Raw genomic sequence first — 25,473 nt, 5'->3', positions numbered from 1 at the left:
GAAAATTAAATACGCTCAAGTTTCTAAACTAATCCTCTATTGAGAGATGCCTGTCCCCTGCTGGTCATCCCTCACACCTGTCCAAGCAAACAGAGCCAAGCGGCCTGATGACATCATCACACAGCGTTAATGTTTTTTTTTGCTTTTTTCTCATGTTTTTGTTGCTTTTTTGTCGTGTTTTTGTTGCTATTTTTTATCATGTTTTTGTCGTTTTGTTGCCATGTTTTTGTCGCCTTTTCTCATGTTTTTGTTGCGTTTTTGTTGCTTTTTTTTCCTCATGTTTTTGTCGCTTTTTTTTCATGTAATTCTTGCTTTTTTATCATGTTTTTGTTACTTTTTCCTCATTTTTCTGTGGCTTTTTTGTCGTGTTTTTGTTCCATTTCTGTTGCTTTGCCGGCATGTTTTTTGCTGCTTATGTGTCGCCTTTTTGTTGCGTGTTCATGACTTTTTTTGCCACTTTTTTGTAGCATTCTCATCCTTGTTTTTCATCGCTCTCTCGATTTATTTATTTAAGCTTTTAGATTTGGGTAAAGCCAAACTGGAGAAATTGTGCTCGGTTCAGGTTACGGTCTTGTATGAGGTCAGAGTTGGTCGCATTAAGACACAATTCTTCATTATTTAGTTTAAACATTATTTAGCTAAAACCGACTTTGTGCCGCCCTCATTGCGGTTGTGCGTTCCTCCTCCCTGTCAAAGCCGTTTTCAGCCCCTCCTCCAAAGGTGTTTTTAGCCCCTCCTCCCTGTCAAAGGCGTTTTTAGCCCCTCCTCCTCTGTCAAAGGCGTTTTTCGCGATCACCTTTTCGCCTCTTAAGAATGTCAACAATGCTCTGCCCACTTCGCCACCTGGTTTAAAGACCCTTCATTTCCCGGTGGTAAAGAGGCAGCTTTAGTGGCGTGCTCCGTCTAATTTCCTCTGAGCCTGACAGATCACAGGACGTCCCGCCCCTCACGCCCCTCCTCTTCTCAAAAAAGACCCCCCCTTTAATCCCGTTTCGCCATTAATCTTCCCTTTAGTCACATTATTAGCGGAGCCACCCACGAGCAGAGGATGCACTTAAAGGGGCCAGGAAAGCCCCCTTCACCTCAGCCCCGCACGGGACAAGGGAAGCGCTGTCCGTCAAAGAGGGGATTTTTTTAAACTAATATCAGGTTTAAGAGGTTTAGGAGCTGGTCACTGATCAAACACTGACCCCTGCCCCCCTCCCGAGCTTGTATTTATGAGGATTGTCAACCTATTTGAGTGAATTACGTTAATGATGGAAACCAAACAAGTTATTTTATTGAAGTTTTTTTAGTAAACTGTAGTTCTGAACTCTAAATGTGATAATATTGGTTATACAAAGAGAGTAATCAATTAAAGGTCATATTGAAATTGGTGTTTGGAAGATAAGTCAATTTACAATATCGAGTTTAAATTCAATGTTAAGAAATGTGGGGGGGGGGGGAAAGTGAAAAAAAAAAGTCAAAATGGGGAAAAATTGGGTACAAAAAAATTTAAAATAAAAAGGGGAAACAAATGGGTGAAAATGTTGATAAAATGGGGAAACATTTGGAGAGTGTTTTTTTCTGCCCTTTTCATCGTCTGTTCAAGACAATTATCTATAAGCGACAAAGCGAACTACATTTATTATTTATTTATTTTTTCCTTCAAAAGTGACAATTAAATATGTACAACATGAATAAGAAATATGACATATACAGGTGAAACTCAGAAAATTCAAATTCAAAAGTTCATTTATTTCTGCCCAGGGACCCATCTCCAGATGTGCAGCCAGGCTGATGGTCAGAAACACCTGGCTGGAGGTTTCACCTATTGTACATGTTTGTTAGTAGTAGGGGAAACCGGAGTACTCAAAGGAAACCTACGCAGACACGGGAGAACATGCAAACTCCAGGCCCCGTCTAGGTGATGAGTGTGTATCATATTTTACATTTTCACATTTTAAAGGGACTATACGGAGTTTAAAAATGTCAAAATTATGTATTTTCCTCCCCCTACATGTTCCAGCCATGTCCAAAGGGTTAGAATGAGCCCAAACCTGTTCACCACAACTGCCTCTAAAATCCTGCACTGTCACTCAAAAAGGTGTTAATTCGGGTCCGAAGTGCCGTCATGCACGAGCTTAATATAGAAGGTGCAGTTACACATATGACCTGAGGTGGCAGTAGTGAGTACAAAATGGCGAACTTGCATCTAGCCCCACTCAAATGTGACTTAAAGGGGCTAAATGCGAGTTAGCCATTTTATACTCACTACTGCCACCTCAGGTCTTATGTTTAGCTGCAGCTTCTATGCAGTTGTGGTGAACAGGTCTGGGCTCATTCTACACATTAGGACATGGCTGGAACATGTAAGGGGAGGAAAATACTTACTTTTGACATTTTTAAACTCTGTATAGTCCCTTTAAAATGTGAAAATGTAAAATATGATACAGACTCATCACCTTTGACGGGGCCTGGAGTTTGCATGTTCTCCCGTGTCTGTGTAGGTTTCCTCCGAGTACTCCGGTTTCCCCTACTACTAACAAACATGTACAATAGGTGAAACCTCCAGCCAGGTGCTTCTGACCATCAGCCTGGCTCCACATCCGGAGATGGGTCCCTGGGCGCCCACTGCTTCTTACGGGTTGCCCCAGTGAAATCCGAATTTCTATGGGGACCATAAAAGTATTAGCCATTAGGAGTACAAGCCATTATTTGTTATAATTTTTGATGATTATGGCTTACAGTCCATTTTCAAAATTCTAATTTTCTGAGATTTTTTATTTGTTTTTTTATTTCCAAGCTGAGCCATAATAAATGATAACAAATAAGGCTATACATCTCACTTTCCATGCAATGAGTCGATCATATATTAGTTTCACAGTTTAAGTTGAGAAATGAGTGCACTTTTTAACAATATTTTTAATGTTTTAATTTTAATTTTTAATTGTGCTGTGTGGATCTATTCTCTGATATCAAGGAGCTTTCAGTATTGGAAAACCTCATCGACACTTATAGCTTCTTATTATTGGTAACATGAAAGTAATCTAACAGGCAACTTTCATAATACAGCCGTGCAGTGATGTAATGAGTTAGTTTTCCAGAGGAGTAATGACTTATTGTTACTATTTAAAGTATCTCATGAAACAGCACATGACGGACACACTCACAGATCAAATCTATATCTGTGTTGGAAAATGTCTTGATTCTGAGGCCATTATCTGGTGCTGGAAAGAGCTAAGAGCTGAGCATAATGAGCTGCTTCATGAAAGATGTATTAGAATATATTGAGGTGAGCTGTCCAAAAGCTGAACACTGGAGGAAGTGTCAGGAAGACCTGGAACGTCCCGGCACAAACGTCCGTCAGCGCTTTGAAATGCCAGGCGTGCTGAGCGGTGTGTGTCAGCCCTTAAGACCCTCTCCTTTGGTGGCATTTGGCACCAAAGTCCTGCCACCTCTGCCCCCCTGAGCCGCCCTGAGTGGGTCAAACGCCATTGTGTGTCGGACAATGGCCGCGGCCTGTTTCCACGCCTGACCAGAAACATCAAGAGGGGCTTTAGGTCTAAATCTGCAGCTCACAGCGAGGAGGCAGGGGCAGCTTAGCAGAGGGACGTCCCGTAAGAGAATAGAAGACTCAACAAGAGGTGAGATGTTGTGAGAAAAGCATTAAGCTTTTTATGGCAGCTTCATATCACTTTAACATGAGGCAACAAGTCAAAACAGCTTGTTCATTTATGTAATTTCCTTGCAGTGTCTTGTTAATCGGGACAGTCCTTTAGAAGATCCACCTTTTACAATCTTTTGGAGTATAGGCTTTATTTGACAGGATACTTGTTTGTGGGGGGAAATATGGAGAATAGTGGGAACATTAAAGGGGCTAGATGCAAGCTAGCCATTTTATACTCACTACTGCCACCTCAGGTCATACGTGTAACTGCAGCTTTTATATTGAGCTCGTGCATGACGGCACTTCGGACCCGAAGTAACAACTTTTTGAGAGACAGTGCAGGATTTTAGAGGCAGTTGTGGTGAACAGGTCTGAGCTCATTCTACACAATAGGACATGGCTGGAACGTGGAGGGGGAAAAATACATAATTTGAACATTTTTAAACTCTGTATAGTCAATTTAAAGCCACACCGCGTAGAATTTTACCCAATAAATAAAATTGAAATACAAGCATTTATTTCATTACAGATATTTTCATCATTGAAAAATATCTCATAAATGTACAAACAAACATTTATGAGGCTCACCCCTCCTATGATATGGCTGTAAACTTTACTGGGAGTGGGTACGTCTCCAGCTCGTCTCCATGGAGATGTGACGAAAGGCAGTAATAATAATAATAATGCATTGGTTTTATAAAGCGCTTTTCTGGACGCTCAAAGACGCTTTACATTGCACTATTCATTCACTTCATACTCGGTGGTGGCAAGCTACTATTGTAGCCACAGCTGCCCTGGGGAAGACTGACGGAAGCGAGGCAACCAGTCTGCGCCATCGGCCCCTCCGACCACCACCAACCACTCACTCACTCACTCACGCATTACATTCGCTAGACTTCCTGATGTTCCCAAATGGTCTCCCATCCAAGTACCGACCAGGCCCTTTCCTGCTTAGCTTCCAAGGTCTGACGGGATTGGGCAGAGCAAAGGTGGTATGGCCACAGTAGAATATGAGATTTAAACAGGTTAGTTTCTCATTCTTTTATTACACACTGCAGTAACAGCATTTTCTGTGTCATTAGGAGCATGTTTTGTTTTTCCGCAACAGTATAGTCCAAAATGTTACGCAGTGTACCTTTAAGTGTAATCTTAAGTAAACAGATCTCTTGCAAATGAGTCTCAAGGGACAGTCCTGTATAAATAAAGAATGACAAAATAATATGACATTTGTGTTAAGTATGTTTTAGCAATAATTGTGTATATTGTGTCATATGCACTTTAAAGGTACTGTAGAAAGTGCCAAATCCATAAGGAGCCTGAGGGCCAACAGAAATGGGTCTGATTGCTGCATTTTGGCCTCCTTTGGGCACCTCTGTTCAAAACAATGCCACAGTTAATGAGGTCACTCGCCATGACGGACACAATCTCAAATCTCCCACTGGAAATTCAAATGAACGAGGTCTCTTTCTGGTCAGCAAACAGAAGCCGCCCAGCGCCCCCTAACCGGCTCTGACGCGGCCGCTTAGACGTCAAATCTGAACTAATCCACTCGCTCAGACCTCCTGCCATGATCCTCGCGCCTCACATCACCTGAAGAATCATGAGCCGCACGATTTAATCGCGGCGAAAAAGGAAAAAGTGTAAACACTGGAGCCTTTCATCCCTTTAAGAGCGCGGACAAAGTGTTGAAGGGAGCGACACTTCAAAGGGACCGGGCCGGGGCTGAGGCTGAGGCTGAGGCGGCTTATGGAGCCCAGGAATGTGGCTGCTGCTGTGTGCAAACCTAACAAGAGGATCAGTCGTTCAGGGTCTGACAAAGAACAAGAGGGGGACTCAAAGTGTTGATTTGGTAATAGGTCAATATTTATCAGGGTTTGTGCCAAAATCTAAGGCATTAACCTTGATAGGGCACTCCTTGAAATCCTAAATCATTTCAACTTAAGCAACAATTATATTCATGGCATCCTAATGTTAGTGGGGGACATAACAAGTTTAATTCTGTTAGAAAATGTTTCTAATCTTTTCAATATCATGCAGAAAATTAATGTGAGTGAAGATACCATATTTGGTTCCTTGCCTGTAAGTGGTACAAAAAATACTGCAAACAATTTAGTTAATTGCCCTTTAAGTGGTTAAAAAACATACAAAAAGTTTCTATCTGCTCTGCCCAATCCCGTCAGACCTTGGAAGCTAAGCAGGGAAGGGCCTGGTCCGTACTTGGATGGGAGACCGAAGCCTGGGTGAATGGAGTGAGTGAGTAAGTCGTGGTCCGAGGGGCCGATGGCGCAGATTGGTTGCGTCACTTCCGTCAGTCTACCCCAGGGCAGCTGTGGCTACAATAGTAACTTACCACCACCAAGTATGGAGTGAATGAATAATGCAATGTAAAGCGTCTTTCAGTGTCCAGAAAGGCGCTATATAAAACCAATGCATTATTATTATTGTGCATTATTACTAGTGTTCACCTCAACAATAAACTGGACTGGTCCCACAACACCAACTCCCTGTACAAGAAGGGCCAAAGTCGCCTCCACCTTCTGAGGAGACTGAGGTCCTTCAGAGTGAGCAGGCCTCTGCTCAGGACTTTTTATGACTCTGTGGTCGCCTCTGCTCTCCACTACCCCGGGCCCAGCACACGGACAAGAACAGACTGAACAAGCTGGTCAGGAGGGCCAGCTCCGTCCTGGGCTGCCCCCTGGACTCTGTGGAGGAGGTGAGGGACAGGAGGGTGTTAGCCAAGCTCACCTCCATCATGGACAACACCTCCCACCCACTGCACGGGACTGTAGAGGAGCTGAGCAGCTCTCTCAGTGGCTGAGACACCCTCAGTGCAGGACGAAGCGCTACCGCAAAGCCTTCATCCCCACTGCTGTCAGACTGTACAATAAGACTGTGAAGTAACATGTGCAATAATCTCTGTATCAGCTGCACTTTATTAACTCTGAGTGATCTTCTTGAACGCCGATTGTAACAAGTGAATTTCTCCTTTGTGAGATCAATAAAAGGATTACTGTGAAGTACTTGTGGACGTTGCATTTTGTGATATTGATGTTTGAATGATTATACATGTCACAGGCAGGAGCTTTTGTCATGTGCAGTGGGAGGGTTCCGTCACCTCCAGTATTATTTCCTAAATAAATTACTAAAAGTAGCCCATGGCAACACAAAAACACAGTCCTAAGGTTTATTGGTTATTTTGTCGAAAAAATACTGTAAGTTTGAATAATAGGTGCAACAGGCATGTCCAATTAACTTGAGGTTTAAGGGAACCTCAAGTTGATCAAATATGGTGCCTGCCTTTTTCTGTAATTTCACTCATTTCACTACGTCCTCCAAAACCAACACATATATCATCGCTTAGCAAAATTATTCACCAATAAAACGTGTGAGTTCCATCAACTTATCATGGTTAGTTTTCAAATTATGTCCAGAAATGTAACATTGAATGTAGCCAGACTTGGGTCTTTTTCAGACTTCAGAGAAAACAGGAAGTTGAGAGCGCGACCGGTCTCTGCTGATTGGTCAAATGGCACAGAGGTGGGATCTGTGATGTAGAGGGATCTCTTCTGATTGGCTGAGTGAGGACTACATGCTTCTTTGCCTCACTGATGTGCAGCAGGGAGGCCATATATAAAGTGTGGAGTATGAAATGACCAAAAATACTGTTTTGTCCAATTCTCTTTCCTCTGTTTGATGAAATGTTTGCAAATCCTAAGAAATGAAATTGTGCCATTTTTCCCCTAACACAAAACACAAAAGGTGAACGAGATGACGCTATGATCCAAATATGGCAATTTCCTCATGCAGCAACATCTCCACTTTAGTAACTCCACTTACTCCAAACTTTCCAGCCTTGGACTTAACTCTCTGAACATTTTGAAGGTTTTTTCATGTTGATATCACTAAATTATTACTTTTACCCTATTCACCTGCAGTGGAGGTTATGGCAGCAGGTGTGGTGGTTGAAGCCATGGCTGCCCTGGGGTAGATTGACGGAAGCTGCTCCATCGGCCCCTTTCACCACCAAAATGGAAGGAAGTACTTCAAGAACCGGTACTTTTTTCTCGGTGTGTATAGCTGTACTTTTCCCACCCTCGCCTTGTCCGTCAGTACTTTGACGTGTTGAGAAATTAAAGTTTGAAAGTAAGCCATAGTAAGTACTGCATGTCCCCTAGTCTTGACAGGAAGAGGAAGTGAAGGGTGACCTCTTTGTAACTGTGTGTAATCCGCATAGTCCTCATAACAACAGCCAAATCCTGATCCCCCTAAAGTCCGGACCTAAAACCCGAACCGTCAAATCAGCTTTTTTTTTTTTTTCCGAGGCCTCAGCGAGAGATGAAAGAGAAACTGTGGAGAGGATTACACGGCGAACAATCGGGCATTATTGTAATAAAAGGAACAGGATGGAATCGGCTTTGCTCATTAACAATTACGGCTACTTCTGACGGCAAAGGAAAAACGGCTAAAAGTCGACTTGAGATTTAGGGTCCAATCACCGCGTGTACAAATCGCTACATTTATAGGGATTAAAACCCTGGCCATCAAAGCCGTAAGGGCTTAAGGGACACATAATACCGGCTTTGGCCACTAGAGGCTGGCTTCGACATATTTCAATTGAAGAGTTTGATGCCTCGACAGCCATCTACGTAATTTGCGCTGATAAATTATGTGTGCACTATGGCTCCATCTGGTCACTATCACATGTAGTCAGTGATTTCATGGTGATGTTAGGCCTCACCGAACTTTACCTTTGCTTATTGAGAGTCAATACAATTGTTTTAAAAAGGGCACATGTTTCAAAATTGACTTTCTTGAGCTTTCAATCATGGTAAAACGCGGTTCCCTCATCTATAACATGCTCAGAGAAGTATTTCACTTCATTCACAAAAGCAGAAATTGCGCTGGACTTCGAGTAATGTAGATACAGTGTCATACAAGGGGGCGTGGCCTAGTCCAGGGGGGTGAAACCTTTCATGGGAATCACAATTGGGTCCAAATGGATGTTTTTTCCCAGCAGCAGTAGAAGTGAAAGACGGCACTTGTTGCTAACGTTAGCATATGTAGCATGGAGCTAACGTAGCTTCCTGGTTAGCATTGCCTGTTTTGTAAGTATTTATGGGCTGTTGAACCACTTTGCCCCTCTCCATGTCTCTGTATCTTTGTTTAGTCGAAAAATATATTCATAATTCAGCATTTGTTTAAGTAACGGTGGAACAATAGGAGAATGTTCAGTTTTTTACCCCTCTGGCTGCTTCGAACATGACCGTTTATGGGCAATTCAAAGATGCCGTCTGCATCTATGCTCAACCTTCCAGGATGACAAGTATCAGAGTACGATTAATCGATACAGGTTGAGGTGTGCACTGATGAGTGTCGCCGCCCACTTTGCCGTCCTGTGGGTTTCAGTCACAAACAATGGCTCTGAAGAAGGGATCTGTTCAATTTCGGGCACGTCACACATTTTATTGTGCAATAGATATCATTTTAAAGTTGAATTAGTTCTGAGCCTTTCTACCGCCTTAGCTCAAAGGTGAAAGCTTGTATTTACCATTTCATCAGGCGTTTATTCCATTGCTGCCAACAGAGGGTGCTCCAGGCCAATTTTGAATATAGTGATCAGTCCGAATGTGTGTTTTCCACTTAAAATATCAATGCAGAGGCACCAAAAGTCACAATCATGCCTGATGTGTGCACTTCAAATGAGAAAATAGTGTCTCTATAAACCAAGTCATGGGCGTTCTTTCAAACGGCTCCACATCTCATCCATTATCTGTTGTCTAGCTCGATCACAGTCACAGTTTGGTGTCAAAGAGGACTCTTCCTCTAAGCAGGTTCACCAGATTCTCCTCACGTTTTGGTCAGAAGTTTGTTCGCAACGTTTCAAAGGCAAATGGTTCACAGACGGTCGAAGCATCCATTTTTACAAAAACACTGAAGAACTTAACAAAGACATCTCTTATACGAGTTACCTATAGCAGTTGTGGTAGACATTATATTTGACAGGAGCGGGAATCAATCTGCGTTCGTGCTTTACTTGTCTATTTAAAGGATTATCCCGATTGTGTTACACTTTTCAAATGTCAGCTTTAGTCTTTGATTTTGAATGGCAGGTAAAGGTAGAAATAAATGGCCTCAAAGGAAACTGTCATAAGTGACTGTAGCGGGAGAACAATGAACAGGATTATCCGTGTTTAAACAATATGGTTTCCTTTTACATCGATGGCTGGATTATTGTCTTTATGTCGGAGGTAAAGATCGGATTAGGGGATGTTTGACAAAAAGTGACAGTTTTTGTATTGTATGTTTCTTACACCCGTGCAATGTTATTTAATGCTCTTTAAGGGGAGAAACTGCAGGCAACCTGGAGACAAATAATCTTAAAGTGTTTAATTATTACACTGATTCAAAGCTTGTTCATGGATGTAGATGGGAATAGTTCCTTCCAGATTCAATTCCCTCAAGACATTTCTAACATCGTAGTGACAAGATCTCCACAAGTAGAGAGACCCCAAACTTCTCACACTTCTAATAAACAATTTTTTTCAGTTTTTTTGAGAGGGATTTTTTAAATTATAAATTCTTACCGAGATTTATTGAGTTTTGAATAAATAATAATAAAAAAGCAAGGTCAAATTCTCATTTTTACAGATTTTTTCACCACAGTAATACCTAAATTTATATATTTTTCTATTTAATTGCAACGTACAGAAGACCAGCTGCTGTTACACGAAAAAAACCCAAACACAATTAATTGTAACTTTCTGGGAGCGTGACGTCATCAAACACAAGGTTTAAAATCTTGAGGTCCTCTTCCAAAAGCTTCAGTTTGTTAATCCACTACAAAGAGAATACAAAAATGAACTTTCTTCCATTTCTCCACCTTTACTTTAAAGCAGTACTAAGTAACTTGTTTACCTTAATAAATCCTTTTCGCAGTCCCTCCGGGGGTAATATAACGGGCCAGGCTAACTGCGGGCTAGCAGTTAGCGTAGTATTTACTCTCACGGACAATAATGAGTAAAAAACGTAACATGCTACGGCACCTGCAGTGGCGCTTATGGCCTCTAGGGGCATGAGTTACCTAGTTCTGCTTAAAAAAATGCTGAGTTATCAATATATTATCTACAGAATAAAGATACAGAGACATGGAGAGGAGCAAAATCATTCAAGCCAATAAATACTTTAAAAAAACGGACAATGCTAACCAGGAAGCTAATGTTAGTTTCACGCTACATGCTAACGTTAGCAACATGTGCTGTTTTTCACTTCTACTGAACAATCGCTATGAGAAAACATCCATATGGACCCTGTTTTGGCTTGACTTTATGTGTGTGTGATAAATCTGTTTATGCTGTTCCAGAAAACGGATAAAATGTGGGGAAAAATGTGATTCTCATGAGTGTTAGTGTTGTTATTTTTTTAGTTTTGCCTGTTTAATTGCTCTGGCAACATATAGCAACATATCTGTAAACATCTACAGTGCCACTTTAAAAAAGCAGACCCCATCCCCTCCAGCTCTCCACTATTTTTTTCTTACAGCAACTAGCCTGTACTATATCACTGTCTTTCCAGGTCAACCCGTCTCACTAGTCACTGCAGACAGATCCTTAAAATGCTTAAAACCAGCAGTCCTCACTCCGCACTCCGAATCAAAACAAGCCTCATGTTTTCATTTCCATAACCCCCCCTCCTCCTCCTCCACCGGTGTCTTTTGTTCTGGCCCGGATAAGATGTATAAATTATGAGCCGCTGACACAGTGAAGGGGGGGGGAGGCCCGGGGCGAACCATCCGTCATACTCAGGCTGTCAGCAGGTAAGTGATGGGGGCCCTACAGGCACAAAAACCCCCCGTTTTAAAACCAAAGAGAGGGAGAGAGAGAGGGAGAGAGAGAGTGGGATTACGGAAACGCCGCAGCTGACTCATATTTAAATGGATTTTTAAAGAAGGCTGGGCTTTGAGACACGGCCAATGCTGTACTTGCCAATAATGGAGATGATTACAGCCAATTAGAAGTCCCTACAGAAAATCAACTCATTTTTATTTTAGCTGAGAGTCGTAGTGTTATGTCCATATCCCCTCAATACACTCAATTTGACTTTCACTCCTCAGGGCAAAGGGGTTTAGGGAGTTTCTTGTCTAATGGTGTTTGGAATGCTCAACAATCACAATGCTTTTAACATACCATCATTTTAAGCTCTCTGTAAAAACTGTATAAGAGACCGACTGAAGGTGTAAAGAGGCAGGGTCGCAGCCGATGATGAGAAATCTGCCCCGTTCTCCCTCTCTTATTGAAAAAGGAGGCCTCCGAGTCTAGGAATTGAGATTTTGTCATTCAAAATAGTGATTTTGATCAAGAAATATGATATAAACAGCCCAGTTTACATTGAAAACAGCAAGAAACAAGAAGCAAAAAAACATGGAATGTTTTCATCAAGCACCAAGACTTAAAGCAGAACTAAGTAACTCAGCGCCACTGCAGGTGTTGTAGCATCATGCAGGGTTTGTTGCTCATTAATTGTCCGTGAGAGTAGATACTACGCTGACAGAAAAGACAAAGGGAGAGAGGGATATTGTACATCCAATCACACAATGGAGATGTGGACATGATGGACATTTTTTTCAGTCGAACTTGGCTGTAAATACTGTTTAAGTGGTGCTAGCCCGCAGTTAGTTTTACCCGTTAGCCTGTTAGCTTCTTCTTCGTTATTCTCTTAGTGTGTATTGGTGCTCCGGGTCGTAGCAGGGCAGTTGCAAGTGTGGTTTTCTGGCCAGAGACACCAGGGGGAGATGAAAGACCCCCCAATCATCCCATTAACACTTGTCTTACCCCCAGAGGGACTACGGAAAGATTTATTTTTAATATTTAGATGGTACTGCTTTAAAAATCCGCCAATTTCCGTGACCTGGCAACCCTGTTGACAGATTTAGAAGTCCTGGATAATGCCCAATACAGTAACATTGGATTAATATTACGTTACTGTAATGTTAAATTCCAGTTGAATGATATGGAAAACACTCAATTAATGATTTTGTTACTGTTTTTCTTTGTAAAGTGCTTTATAGGCTAAATAAATTGTATAAATGTATTGGTTGAGGGAGCCTTATCATATTCAGACACTTAAGTGTGTTAGAAGTGACCAAGTTGTTTCCTTTTTTATATTGTTTTGGCTTGTATTACTCCTGGTATTATTCTACAGGGACAATGCAATCAGTCAAAGTTACAAAATGCACCATGGTTCAAAGCCAGTGGTGGTTTTCAACTCCTGTCCCTGATTGGGCCTCTCTGCACGATATATTTACAACACTAGATTACTTTCCAAAATGCTCAATAGATAATATTCGATCCTGGACTAACCTAGTACCGCTTAAAAATTGATTGCTAGACATTTCATGTTCCTTTAAAAACTCCTTCAAGAACTCTGTCATACTCTATTGATCATTTACAATACACATCAAACAGGAGATGGACAAATAGGCAGAAAAGACCACCCAAGCGCCGGTTAAAAAAAAAAAAAAAAGCGGGCTCCCGGGCGACAGATCAAGAACAAAGTGTGAAAGAGCACAGGGGACGTTAATGCGGACAGGTCTTGGACGGGGAAACAGGCTGTTCTCTGAGAGTCCTTGGCCCCCGTGCTGAGAGGAGCCGTACCAAGAAACATGTTGTTCTGAGGCTGATTCACTTCACAGCTGTGGGCATGTGTGGTGCTTTCGAGTGCAGCGGAGTGGCCGGGACAATGGAGCCCTGGGGAGATGCGATTAGAATTTATAGTGTTATTACTGCTGCAGCCAACAAACACTTAAAACTGGCTCTTCTTCAACTAACAAGGCTATTACGACGACTACTACATCGACTGCGACGACTCAAAACTCAAGTCAAGGAAGCTCAGCCAAAGTACTTGAGACGATGAGACTGATGTCCATGGCTAAAACCAGTTTGCAATAAATATTATTTACGGGACTAACTGCAATCCCAGCCTCCTCTCGATGCAAAACTCCAGATGGCTCCAGATCGCTGTCCCCTGGAGTTGAGAAAGGAACAAGGCCTGATCCGATTTCACCAAGACAAACTCTGGAGAAAGGAGAAACGTCACACCTACATTTGGGTCAGACAGGTGCCTTATACTGTATTGAATGAAGACAATGTGAATCCCTTAATAGGCCGCGATACCGGGAAAAGACACTGACGCTGGTGAGATGTAAAATAATACGGCTTATCTGCGATGGCCAGGAGGAAGATGTGTCCAAATCTGGGCACTTTTCCACGTCGAGTCATTCAAGTCGAAGGCTCAAAGACATCTCGGATTACGCTCAAGGCAAAACATGGACAAAAATATCGGAAGGATAGAAAGTGAGACGCTGTATTAGCCTCGAGGTGTTTGAAATGACAGAAATATCTGAAATAATTGCAACATTTTGGCGAAATGATCAAGAGTGCCGAAAATGGACTGAAATGCAGAACTATAGACATTCGATAAATCAGAATGTGAAATCATCTGTGTGTTGCAACTTACTGTATCAAGTGAAGCCGACATCCATAATGTAACAGATTCGTTATCAAAAGGTTGCTAACAAGTGCATCTTCATGAATGGGTTGAGTGAGAATTCAAGATTAAAGATCAGGCTCTTCCTCCAGGGCAGTTTGTTTGCTGTAAACTCAGCGCAGAGGAATAATGGCCTTCAACATTTGTCAACCAAAGCCCTTTGAGAGTGTTGTAGAGAACACACACATCCTTCTGACGCTGTGAGATTATAAAAACAATGTATGATGTTAAAGGAGGAAGTGATGATGCGTCTGCAAAGGGGAAGGAGCAGCTTTAGTGCCGCAGGTGAATATGGAAAACATTTTAATTTACAGATATCCATTTGAAACTTTTGCTGTAGATTACTGGCATAAATGTGAGAAAAAAATACATTGCAAGTTTTCTGTCATTTCATGTTTTCATATAAAAACAAGAAAATGACCCAGAATTTCAGTTTATGGTTTTATTTGTTTGATAAATGAGTTATCAAGAGGGATTTTGGATATCAGTTTTAAAAAATAGTCAATAAATCAGGCTTGGAATTATAGGTATTAAAAAATCCCTCTGTTCAGTCCAAGGCTGGAAAATTTCAAGTCTTTAGTGGCTACTGATGTAGAGATAGTGTCGCCACAATGATAGAAAAATGTGTTTTGAGAAAAAGGCCCTTGAAATTGCGTTGTCCTATATAAATCAATGGGGAAACATTGAATAATAATTGCAATATTTAAACATGCTATTGTGAAGATTAGGTTTTTTTTTTTGTTTCCAGGTGAAAGCTAATATGTTCAGAGACTAGTTTGGCCCAAACCCTGAGAAAATTGAGTCTTGCCTGTATAGTGTCTCCCCTTAAAGTGATAGTCTGAAAGATTGCAAAGTGAGAAGAGAGTGAGAAAGTAAATAATGGTGTTCCTTCCCTTCCTGATTAGACAAAAAAGCCACTCCTTGTTTGCAAACTTTCAAGCTCCCCCCCCCCTCCCCCCTGATTGGACCTGACAGGCTGGTTCACAGGAAAGCTCGTCTCATTGGTCAAAGTGATGGCTTGTGGATTCTTGTTAGTGTATGATACAGACGGCATTTCTGCAATTGTCCTTACATGGTCATGTTTGAAAACAGTTAAGGGGGAAAAAATATTTGAGAAAAATCTAAACTTTCTCTAATTATTCAAAAACTACTTTAAAAAATGCTGAATTATGAATATAGTTTTCTACACAATAACAATACAAAGACATGGGGAGGAGCAAAGTGGTTCAACAGCCCATAAATACATAAAAAAAAGGAGAAAGCTAACATGATGCTACATGTTAGCATCGTGCTAATGCTAACACTAGCTATGACTTCGGTTTCTTGGCTTCAAAACATCAATATGGACCCGATTTAGAGTTGACTTTATTTGTATGTGATAAATAAGTTTAGATTTTGCCAGAAAATGGCCTAAAAGAGTGAAAATTGTGTTTCCCTAAAGATTCTTTTTTCCCCTTTGAAGAGGCCACACCCCCTTCTATGACGGGATGCTGTCTGTATCTATGGAATCAGCAAAGGAAGGGACTTCAGAATTGTTTTTTGTATTACAACCCCGGCGCTCAATTATGCACAATCTATTCAATTTGTAAAAATTTAAACTTAAAGACGAGCACTTTAAGATCCAAGCTGCGCTGATTTTGTCAATTATACTTCAGAGATCAAATGTAAAAAACGTGGGCTCTGATTGGATCGGACACAGCCCACGTCCTCGTTCTGGACCAAAGCCGTACATGCACAGATGGGCATATTCCTCACCAGGTATGTAAATTAGCGTGATCGGCGATAAAAGTGATCGACAGATGCCAAACGAAGGCCCTTCAATAACACCAGCTGTCAATCCCCTCGCTCGATACATCAACGTGAAACGGCACATTACCACTTAAGGGCAGCACCGACACGTGGCCTTAAAACACAATTACCAAACTGCCTGCATTAAACTGATGAATGAGAGTTTAAAGGAAACGCTGCTCCTGAAACATTAATGCATTTCTCATTAGAAGCCACGGGGTCTGGTCGCACCAATGTCCTTCTTTTGTTTAGTCGAAAGGAGTCAGCACAATCCGAACAAAAAGTTGGTTAAGGTCAACGACTGTAAGAACTTCATGGGGAAACTTTTCAACTTTGTTTGATTAATTCCTTGCTCAGGATTGAAAGGTTAACTGCGGCATGGATGAGATTGTGCAACTTTAGCGGTCACAAAGGCTGCAAATATTAAGGATTTAAAAATTAGAAATCCCTCAGTCCTAATTAAGCTGGTGAGGATTGTGTAATATTGATGAGCCATTCTGGTCGGAAGAACCCTCTATCACCACTGGCAGTTTTAATTTGGCCATTTTCACTCATTTGTGAGATCAAGTACATGTGAGACAACATTCTGTTTTTCATATCAAGGACTTTTCCAGTGTCATTCCTTGTATTTTACTGCATTCACGCAGTATTTTCTGAACTATAAGATCATACTCACACACCTATACTCTTATACTTGCTATTTTCACACTGACAGCTGCTAGAGGGTTTGTGCACCAGTATCTGCTACTCCTGTACAGCTGAAGATTTAAAAACGGTAATTGAGCAGCAGAAAGAAAGTTTAGAGTGAGTGAGAAACTTGTGAGAGACTGGCAAAACGTGGAGGGTACTCTTACTGCAATGCAGGAAACAAAAAAAAGCTAATTGCGAGGCTAAAAGCTAGATGGCCACAGCTAGAGGAATGAGTTCACAGATGAGAGGTTGAACAACGTGCTGCCGGGAGAGGCTTGTCAATGGTGCAGTTACCCCTCCGTGCCCAGGTAGTTACCAAGGCTGGAATCAGAAAAATCCACTAGGGGGCCCTACAGTACTCATCCCAAGGCTGTTCGACGGAAAGCAAACCTATTTACAGTCAAAAACAGTTACACACAGTAGTGCTGGGCAGACGGGGAACATAATGACCTCAATGTGGGCCCTGTCCCACTGTGTAAGCACCACTAACCATTTGCCACTGTCAGATTGGACGACACTAGGCTATTTTCCCCACTTTTTAAAATGGAAAATTTGCTACTTGCGCAATACCATAATGCATTGCGCCTTGGGGGGTTTGCTGCTGGAAACAATATGGCGCTGCGAGCTGTCATCGAAGAGATATATATATATTAACCTTCCAAATACCTTAAAAAACTCAAATTCCACTAAACCAAAGCTTAAGAAAATCTGTACCTTTTTAACTGTAGCTTCACTCACACTCAAAGACCTCCAGGTCGTAGCTACCCCCCAAGGCGCAAAGCATTATGGGTTATGTGCAAGTAGCGAATGGTCACCTTTCACCTTTGGTCCCTGACCCACAGTTTGGGAACCCCTGATGGTTAATTCTGTCTTACCACTGAGAATAAGTCTGACAGTAATTCGTTTTACACCAAGGACATTCAGAGAACGTGAGTTATTAAACGTAACTGTGCTTACAAGAGCCATGTGGATTCAACTCTTCTTTACAGAACATCCTTTTTTTTCTCCCTTTTTCCTTCTTCATTATGCATATTTTGGCTGGTGCGACTTATACTCCGGTATTATATCAATAAAGGTTTATCTTATCTTATCTTATCTTATTGCCTTTTTGCCTGATAGAGGAAGCTATCGATCACTTAACAGCTCAAGCTAAAGGTCAGCAGCTAAAGGTCAGCAGCTAACGTTAGCAACTTTCACTTTATAGTAGTAGTATTATGCATGAAAAATTTAGTTCAAAGGCTGCTCCTCTGACTCTCACAATGCATTGTGGTCTATATTGACCCGTCTAGTGACCATCGCTGCTCACTGCTTTTCAGAATCCGTTGTGGAAACTTTTGAGGGCTCTACTTTTTCCTCTCTGGACATTTGGACAGCACATGGTGTGACCACAATATAATGCTCTATACAGGGAACAGTGTGGACATTCGGACACAGCCACTGTCTTTCCCTTCAAATTATAAAATGTAAAACATCAGCTCCAGAAAGAATGTTTCTACGACTCAATTATGCACGACATGTCCATTTTAATAAAAGCATAACTGACAACCTGGGTGTTTACGTGTCAGTGCAGCCACTCGCTACAGCAGGCTGGAACATAATCTTTCATTACAGACACCGGGTACACAGTGTAACCTATCAGGCTGCCTATCTACATGACGGATCGCAGTCACAGGAGGAGAGTGACACAAAGGGGGGAAAAGAGTTTTGTTTGAACAAAGAGCCAAGCGTTCCGTCTGCCATAGAAAGTGGTGATTAATGCGCTGTTGTTGAGTAATCCCACACTTCAGGGCAAATGAGTGGGGGATCTGTCATCAGCAAGGAGCGCAGCGATCCAAGGGCCTGCGAACAGTTTAGTTTTGCTCGGCTACATGTTTCTGAAAAGTGTGACAGCTTTGTGAAAGCTCGGTTGAGGGCCGCAATTTAAACATACAGACCCGGAGTTGGACTGCATGTTTAAAATGTGGTTAAGGATCATTTACAAAGCTGGGAACGAGCAAGGATTCAAGTTATTACACAACAACTAAAGATGATTCTTGTAGATGAAATTTAAGAATGTTTAAGCTACGTTAAACGCTGCGTGTAACTGTAATCTATCAATCTTTTGAAAACACTGGTCTACAACACATTTAGTGGCTAACTTTTTGTGAGTTGATTTAGGACCGGGGTAGGCAAGTTTGCTCGGTGGAGGGCCGATTTGCTTCATTGTAAAAAGACCTGAAAATTTTAGCCAAAAGTTAAGCTTACAAATGCCAGTGCTGTGCATAATATATGACCTAATTTGGTGTTCTGTTTGGACATTTTTAAGTAATTGACAGTATTTCTCACATCTTTACAGTACACAACCCCTTTAGAGAACGCATTTTCTCCAGTTCGACCTTTCCCAAATCTAAAAAGCTTCTTGAAAAAAAAAGCACCAAAGATTGCCAAAAACTCAAAAACTCAAAAAAAAAAAAAAAGCAACAAAAAAGCAACATAACAAGAAAAGCAACAAAATGCAACAAAAACCTTGAAGACAAGGCGGCGGCAATGTGAGGAAAAATCGCAGATCAGTTTTAACGGTCTTAGCTTTCAAATGAGTCGTTACTCCTATAGATTTGGGTAAAGCCAAACTGGAGAAAATGTGCTCGGTTAAGGCAGGGGTTAAGAGGTTAAACTCTATTTAGTGCAATTTTGATGTGCTGAATCCAAAAATAACATTGGTTTTGCTCAATTCTCGACCCCTCGGCCAATTTTGCCAAAGAGCATTGTCTTTATACTGTTTTCCGTGAAACATCATTTGAATTTGTTCGTATATTTTGGTACAAAGCAGCTCTCAGATACATAAAGGCACTTTTATTATTTGATACGCAAGTTCACTTCTTAGAAATGCCAAAAATATGCTATAATTTGGTTACATCGTTACATTCCTAACAGTCGGTTGTAACAGTATTACAGAAAGTAAAAACCATGTGCCACATGATAGAGAGATTGGGAAAATGCCCTTAGACCTGATAAAATGGATGTCATTCATTCAGATTGGGCGTTGCCAAAATGATCTAAATCAATTGAAAATTTTGGCCCTGGTGTTTGGAGCCATTGAATGAGTTATCCATCCGAAAATTCAAACCGATTCTTTCAGTGTTGTCTCAAACCAGGGCTGACGCGTTGCTGAAATTGGGGCTATAAATACTAGAGGTGGTCAAAGAACTTGATTTCATTACTTGAGTAAAAGTACAGATACTACTGGTCAAATATTATCCCAATACAAGTTTCTCCCATTCAACTCATACCCCTAGAGGCCATAAGCGCCACTGCACGTGTCGTAGCATGTTACGTTTTTTTACACATTAATTGTCAGTGAGAGTAAATACTACGCTGACAGAAAAAACAAAGGGAGAGAGGGATATTGTACATCCAATTACACAATGGAGATATTTTTTTCACTCAAACCTGGCTGTAAATACTGTTTAATTGGCGCTAGCCTGCTGTCAGCTTTGCCTGTTAGCTTGCTAGCTTCTTCTTTTCGTGACTCCATTAGTGTGTATTGCGCCTCCGACCTGTTGCAGGGAAAGTTGCAAGTGTGGTTTTTTGGCCAGAGACACCAGGGGGAAATGAAAGACCCCCCCAATCATCCCATTAACGCTTGTATTACCCCCAGAGGGACAGCAAAGAGGATTTATTAAGGTAAACAAGTTACTTAGTTCTTCTTACACACAATGATTGTACCCTAAAATCACCCTTTGTACGGCAACACGACAGGGACAAACCTTCTTCCTTGTTGTGAGTCACTGGCATTTGACTGTACATCTGCACAGCGCCATCTACTGTTCATAGAGTGTGCTTTATTAGGCTTTTAAAATAGACAAATGGCCAAATACAGTTTTTACTTTGACGCCCTTTTAAAGAAATGTAGTGGAGTAAACTGGAGTAAAGTGCAGATCCTCAAAAACTCTAGTACGAGACCAAAAGTAAATAAACTTTGTGAATGACCACCTCAGACTATAACCACCTCTACTTTAGTTCCACCTAAAGCAGTCCACACGCCACAAATGGAAAAAACAAAACGTCGGCTTGAATCTAATTTAATAAGAGAAAGAAAGAAAATCAGCTTCCTCTGCACTGAACAAAAGGGAAACCATGGGGAATGTTTGTGTTTTGAAATTGACTGCACTAAAATAAATCTCCTCTTGTGTTCACATTAGTCAAATCCTGTCTCGCTCCTATTGTTTCGACCGACGGAGCAGTGGAATGAGCCAATTATACTGTACACATAACAAAAGGCGCGCTCGTCACCTCATAATGGCAGCTGTAATGTGTTTTCAATACAAGTCATAACTCAGAAGGCATAATATACGGCTATTGTTTCTGAAAATAAATGGAACAGTTTGAAGCAGCCGGCCCACCGTTTCAGAAGATCTTGTTCGCGCAGCAAGTGGGAGATATGAACACACGGGCAACTTCAGGGGGTGGAGAGGGTCCGGTGGAAGTGGGGAGTCTACGTCGAAGTTCCACTCTATACTGTTTTACCCATCCTTCATAGCAGATGGTGCAGCCTGTCAGGAGCAGTAGGCGATCACAGAGCAGCACCTGGAGACCCATCTCCAGATCTTGAGCAATAGGCTCAGTCAAGAGTTCCTTGCTGTTGGATTAACCTGTTGTAAAAGCTCTAGGTTCATGGAGGAAAACGGAGCATTAGAAGCAACCAACCCAGACAAGGGGAGAACATAGGGCTGCTCGATTATTGAAAAAAAAATAATCTCGATTTTTTTTTGTCATAATTGAAATGAAAAAAAAAAGTCTTTATTTTATTTATATATTTATTAATTAAAAAAACGATGCTGAATATTTTCTGTTTTCTGAACTGTCATAAAAGTACAAATGATTTCAAGTTTGCCTCGATTAAGGAGAGGTCTCTGTTTCACACCCGCCCCCTGCTGGCCAACCCTCACACCTGCGCAAGTAAACTGAGCAGCGCGGCCTGATGACATCATCACACAGCGCTGTTTGTTTTTACGTCAGGAAAAAGCATGAGCCATGGCACGTGAAATGCGAAGGGAAAATAATCCCAGCGCCATGAAATAATGCAAGTGTGCTTTGCAAAAAAATAAATAAATAAAAAATCAAAATCAAAAAAAAGTTTTTTTTAGATTCTGCTAATTTTGTAATCGTTTAGTGTAATAATCAAAATCATAATCAAATTTCGATTAATTGCACAGCCCTAGGAGAACATGCAAACTCAGATAGGCCAACATGGTCTGGGAATCAAACTCGGAACCTACTTGCTTTGAGGCAAGAGCGCAAACCACTCTGCCCTCTTGCCACAAGGATTGAATTGAATATGCCAATTAGAGGTCGACATGTTTATCAATATGTTTATCTGGTCTTTGTGTCCATGAAAGAGCTTGGTCGCTTCTAACTTTCCCACATTTGGAGCTATAGGAATACATTGGGAGAGGCCAAATGCTAAAAACATCTTTGGTCGTTTTGCGTGACTGAGGGCACGCACAAAGACCAGACAGGTACGTATCAACTCGTCTAAGCTCAGGTAAGAACATATCTCAGTATGGAAAAACGGTGGCCTGTTCATTTAAGGCCGATGCCAAAATGCTGTGGCCGATTTAAAAAAAATTCTCGTCTATAATCCTGTGTATGGGTCATACGGCTGATTTATTCAAGACATTAATGTTTAGTAGATACTTCAGAGGGAGCTCGTTAGACAGACAGAAATCAGCAGATTCCAAAACATAAAGGGTAAATCTCTATTTTATGATTACGAAATTATAAGCCAAAGTCTGCAACATAAAATATATAAAATAGGTGTTCAAACTTGTGACCGATTCCCACTGCGATGTTTCTCAGCTTCTCAAAGGTCTAGGAAGTTGCGGAAGGGCTCATTATAAGGACCTGAGTGAGCAGGAAGTATCCATTCAGTTCCGGAGATATCGGCCAAATATTGCCTTAAAGCCGATATTGTCAAATACGCAGATATCGACCGGCTTGTAATGCCAATGTGCTTTGAACTTTTAGCAGGAAGATGCCAGATGTGAGCTGTTATAGAAATCTGAACCATTAACGGTTTATTCCTCTCATCATGTCACACATGCTTTATGGACATTTCACCATTACATACAGTGAGCATTACCTCATTTGTTCCTTCAAGAAAACTTCATTTGCTCTTTGGACAACCAGTCATCTAATCTATAGAGATGCCCGTGTCCATGGCGTCTTATGTATCTGCTGTTTCTGTGCATTTCATCTTTGCATCTCAACAATGTAAGACTACTTTGACCATTACATCATTGGCTACACCATTGGTCCACTCTGATCGTATGATCTTATACAGTCTGTTTGTATAAATACCATGTCCTGGCTCTGGACTGACAGAGCATCTTTGTACAACCTGTGCAAAATGTCTCTCCATATGCATATGTTAAATAAACCTGCACGCTTGATTCATGACAACTTCTCTCCGGTTTTCATTTAATATAGTCTCAATGTTTACCATAGCAGAGCCTCAGTGTGTGGAGTTTCCATTGTTCTCTCCTTGACCTTTTAGCTTTTCCCCATCAACCCAAAACATGCACAACAGGCCAATCTGACTCCAGAACAGACTGACTGAGGCTGCATTTGAGCTTTGTATGGGTGCAAATAGAGATTCTAGCCTTAAAATATATTGTGATGCCACTAAAACGGTGCCAAAATGCCAAAATGAGGTGGCAGTGCCCCCTTTTGCAGCCCCGTAGATCCGGGCCTGATCGCTTGTCTTTGGTGGAGGTCACTAGGTCACACTAGATGCATCAACAACACCTGTGTGGATATTTACCCTTTTAACTAAAGTATGTCAGCCTTTTCACGTAACCGCTTGTACAACTATATGAACTCAATCCGCTAAACAAGACACAGGTCAAACCCAGGACACAATTATCCCAACGATCCAGCCGTTCTGCCAACACCACTTCATAAAACATCCCATAACTTTTAAAGCGAGTGTGATTATTTCAAATTGCTCCAGAAATTGATTTATTTGCGCGGCGTGTGTTAGTCATATGACCTCCAGCCAAAAGCAATAGCCACAGATTTCCCCCGTATCCAGAGCAGATGTTCACGAGTGTTGTATCAGCGCCGTAATTGGAACAGGCACAAAACCCGATTGAATTAAAAGGCGCTGAGGACGGACAGCTGCGGTGCATTTGGACGCAGTTTCTCCGCTCTTTTGTGCTAACGTTCGAACATACTCGTGTTGATGACGGATGAGGGAAGATGGTGAAATGTTCCGCAGCTCATCTGGGATAAAGTACAATCATATTCTGCAAACCAAAGTGGGCTTTTTACACCATTAATCTTACTTACTTACTGCGCTGTAATAACTTGTAATAACATTTGTTTCTTCTCAAACAAAAGTGCTAGTGTTGGATAATTAAGATTGTTTTAAGGGGAGAACAAAAGCCCCACCACTTTGTGAATACAATTTACTTCTACCACGTACTCTGCCTGCTGTGGCTCTGTTTCAACAAGCTTCTGCGATGTCAGAGGAGCCAGTGTCGCCTTGATTTTCCACCAAGATGCTTCCACTGCGTGAAGCCTTCTCCTGCACATCCCAAAGACTCTCGATGGGGTTAAGAGCTGGACTCTATGGCAGCCACTACATGTGTGGCAAAAGATTAAAAACACTTTCTTATTCCAATGTTGGCCTGAAAGTGCTTAGTGTGCACATTCATTAGCTACTATTGCAACAACACATCATCAGTTAACCAAACCTGCCTCACAACGGTCTAAACCAGACATGGGCAAAATACGGGGCATACGTAGGGCATAAATTCATAAGTATGTCAAAAAAAAAGTAAGTCTGCAGCCCATTCCTGTGCAGAGTTATGATTTTTTTTTAAAGAAATTACCAGAATGCTCACTTCAGCCACTAGCGGGCAGCTTATATAAAAATTAAAGGAAATAATTCCACAGGTGTCCAGCAGAGGGCACTGACATAATGAGAGAAGGAATACAAACAACACATTGTAGTCAAGTGGGAAATGGACAGTCTGCCCCGGGCAGCTGTAGCTATAGTAGCTTACTATCACGGAGTGTGGAGTGAATATTGAGACTTGTGACACAGGCTTGTAAAGTGCAATAAGTGAAAGCTGTTTTTATGAGGCTACAGTCCTATCAGGCTCATTATTATTTTAGTTAGTTAGTTAATTTATTTTCTTCAGTCATTATGAACATTTAAATCACATGTCACATGTTTCCCAAAGATCTTAGACATTTTACAATAAGAAACCACATACATTAAGAATTTAATCTAAATGATGCCTGACCGAAAGGGGTTTAGGCTGAAGCCAAGACTTGTTCTGCCTAAACCCTTTTACAACTGTGACTCTGTGTCCAAAGATGACACATTATACACTTTCTCTAATACCAACGATGGTAACACTCAAGCACAAAACTTAAACTTCAACAATCAGAAATTATGCTATGTATCCTCGATCGACTTCTTTTCTAATGGTTTTCATTCAAGTGTTCTATACTTCTCTATCATGTTTAACTTATACATTTTCTTAAATGCTTTAATAGTTTTGGAGCCCTTAAGTTGAATAGATAAACCGTTCCATAGATCAACGCCTTTAACTGATAAACACCTCCTCTTAGTATTACTGTGTGCCATAGGTTTTTGTAGCAGATCAGTTCCTCTAAGGTTGTATATAGATTCTCTAGTTTGAAACATCTCCTGTAAACACTGAGGGAGCATGAGATTGTGAGCTTTGTACATCACAACTGCTGTGTAAACATCAACAAGATCATGCAATTTTAAGATATTTAGTCTAATAAAT

General features: G+C 41.3%; 1 long non-coding RNA gene across 1 annotated transcript in view; it reads right to left on the bottom strand.

The window, feature by feature from the left end:
* LOC306978673 overlaps nucleotides 1-25,473 on the bottom strand; it is a 222,654-nt gene that overhangs the window by 37,877 nt on the left and 159,304 nt on the right. The window lies entirely within an intron of this gene.

Source organism: Gobius niger, assembly GCF_951799975.1.
Source record: "Gobius niger genome assembly, chromosome: 19".
NCBI lineage: Eukaryota > Metazoa > Chordata > Actinopteri > Gobiiformes > Gobiidae > Gobius > Gobius niger.
The sequence above is the reverse complement of the archived record's forward strand: the minus strand, read 5'-3'. Positions and strand labels throughout refer to the sequence as shown.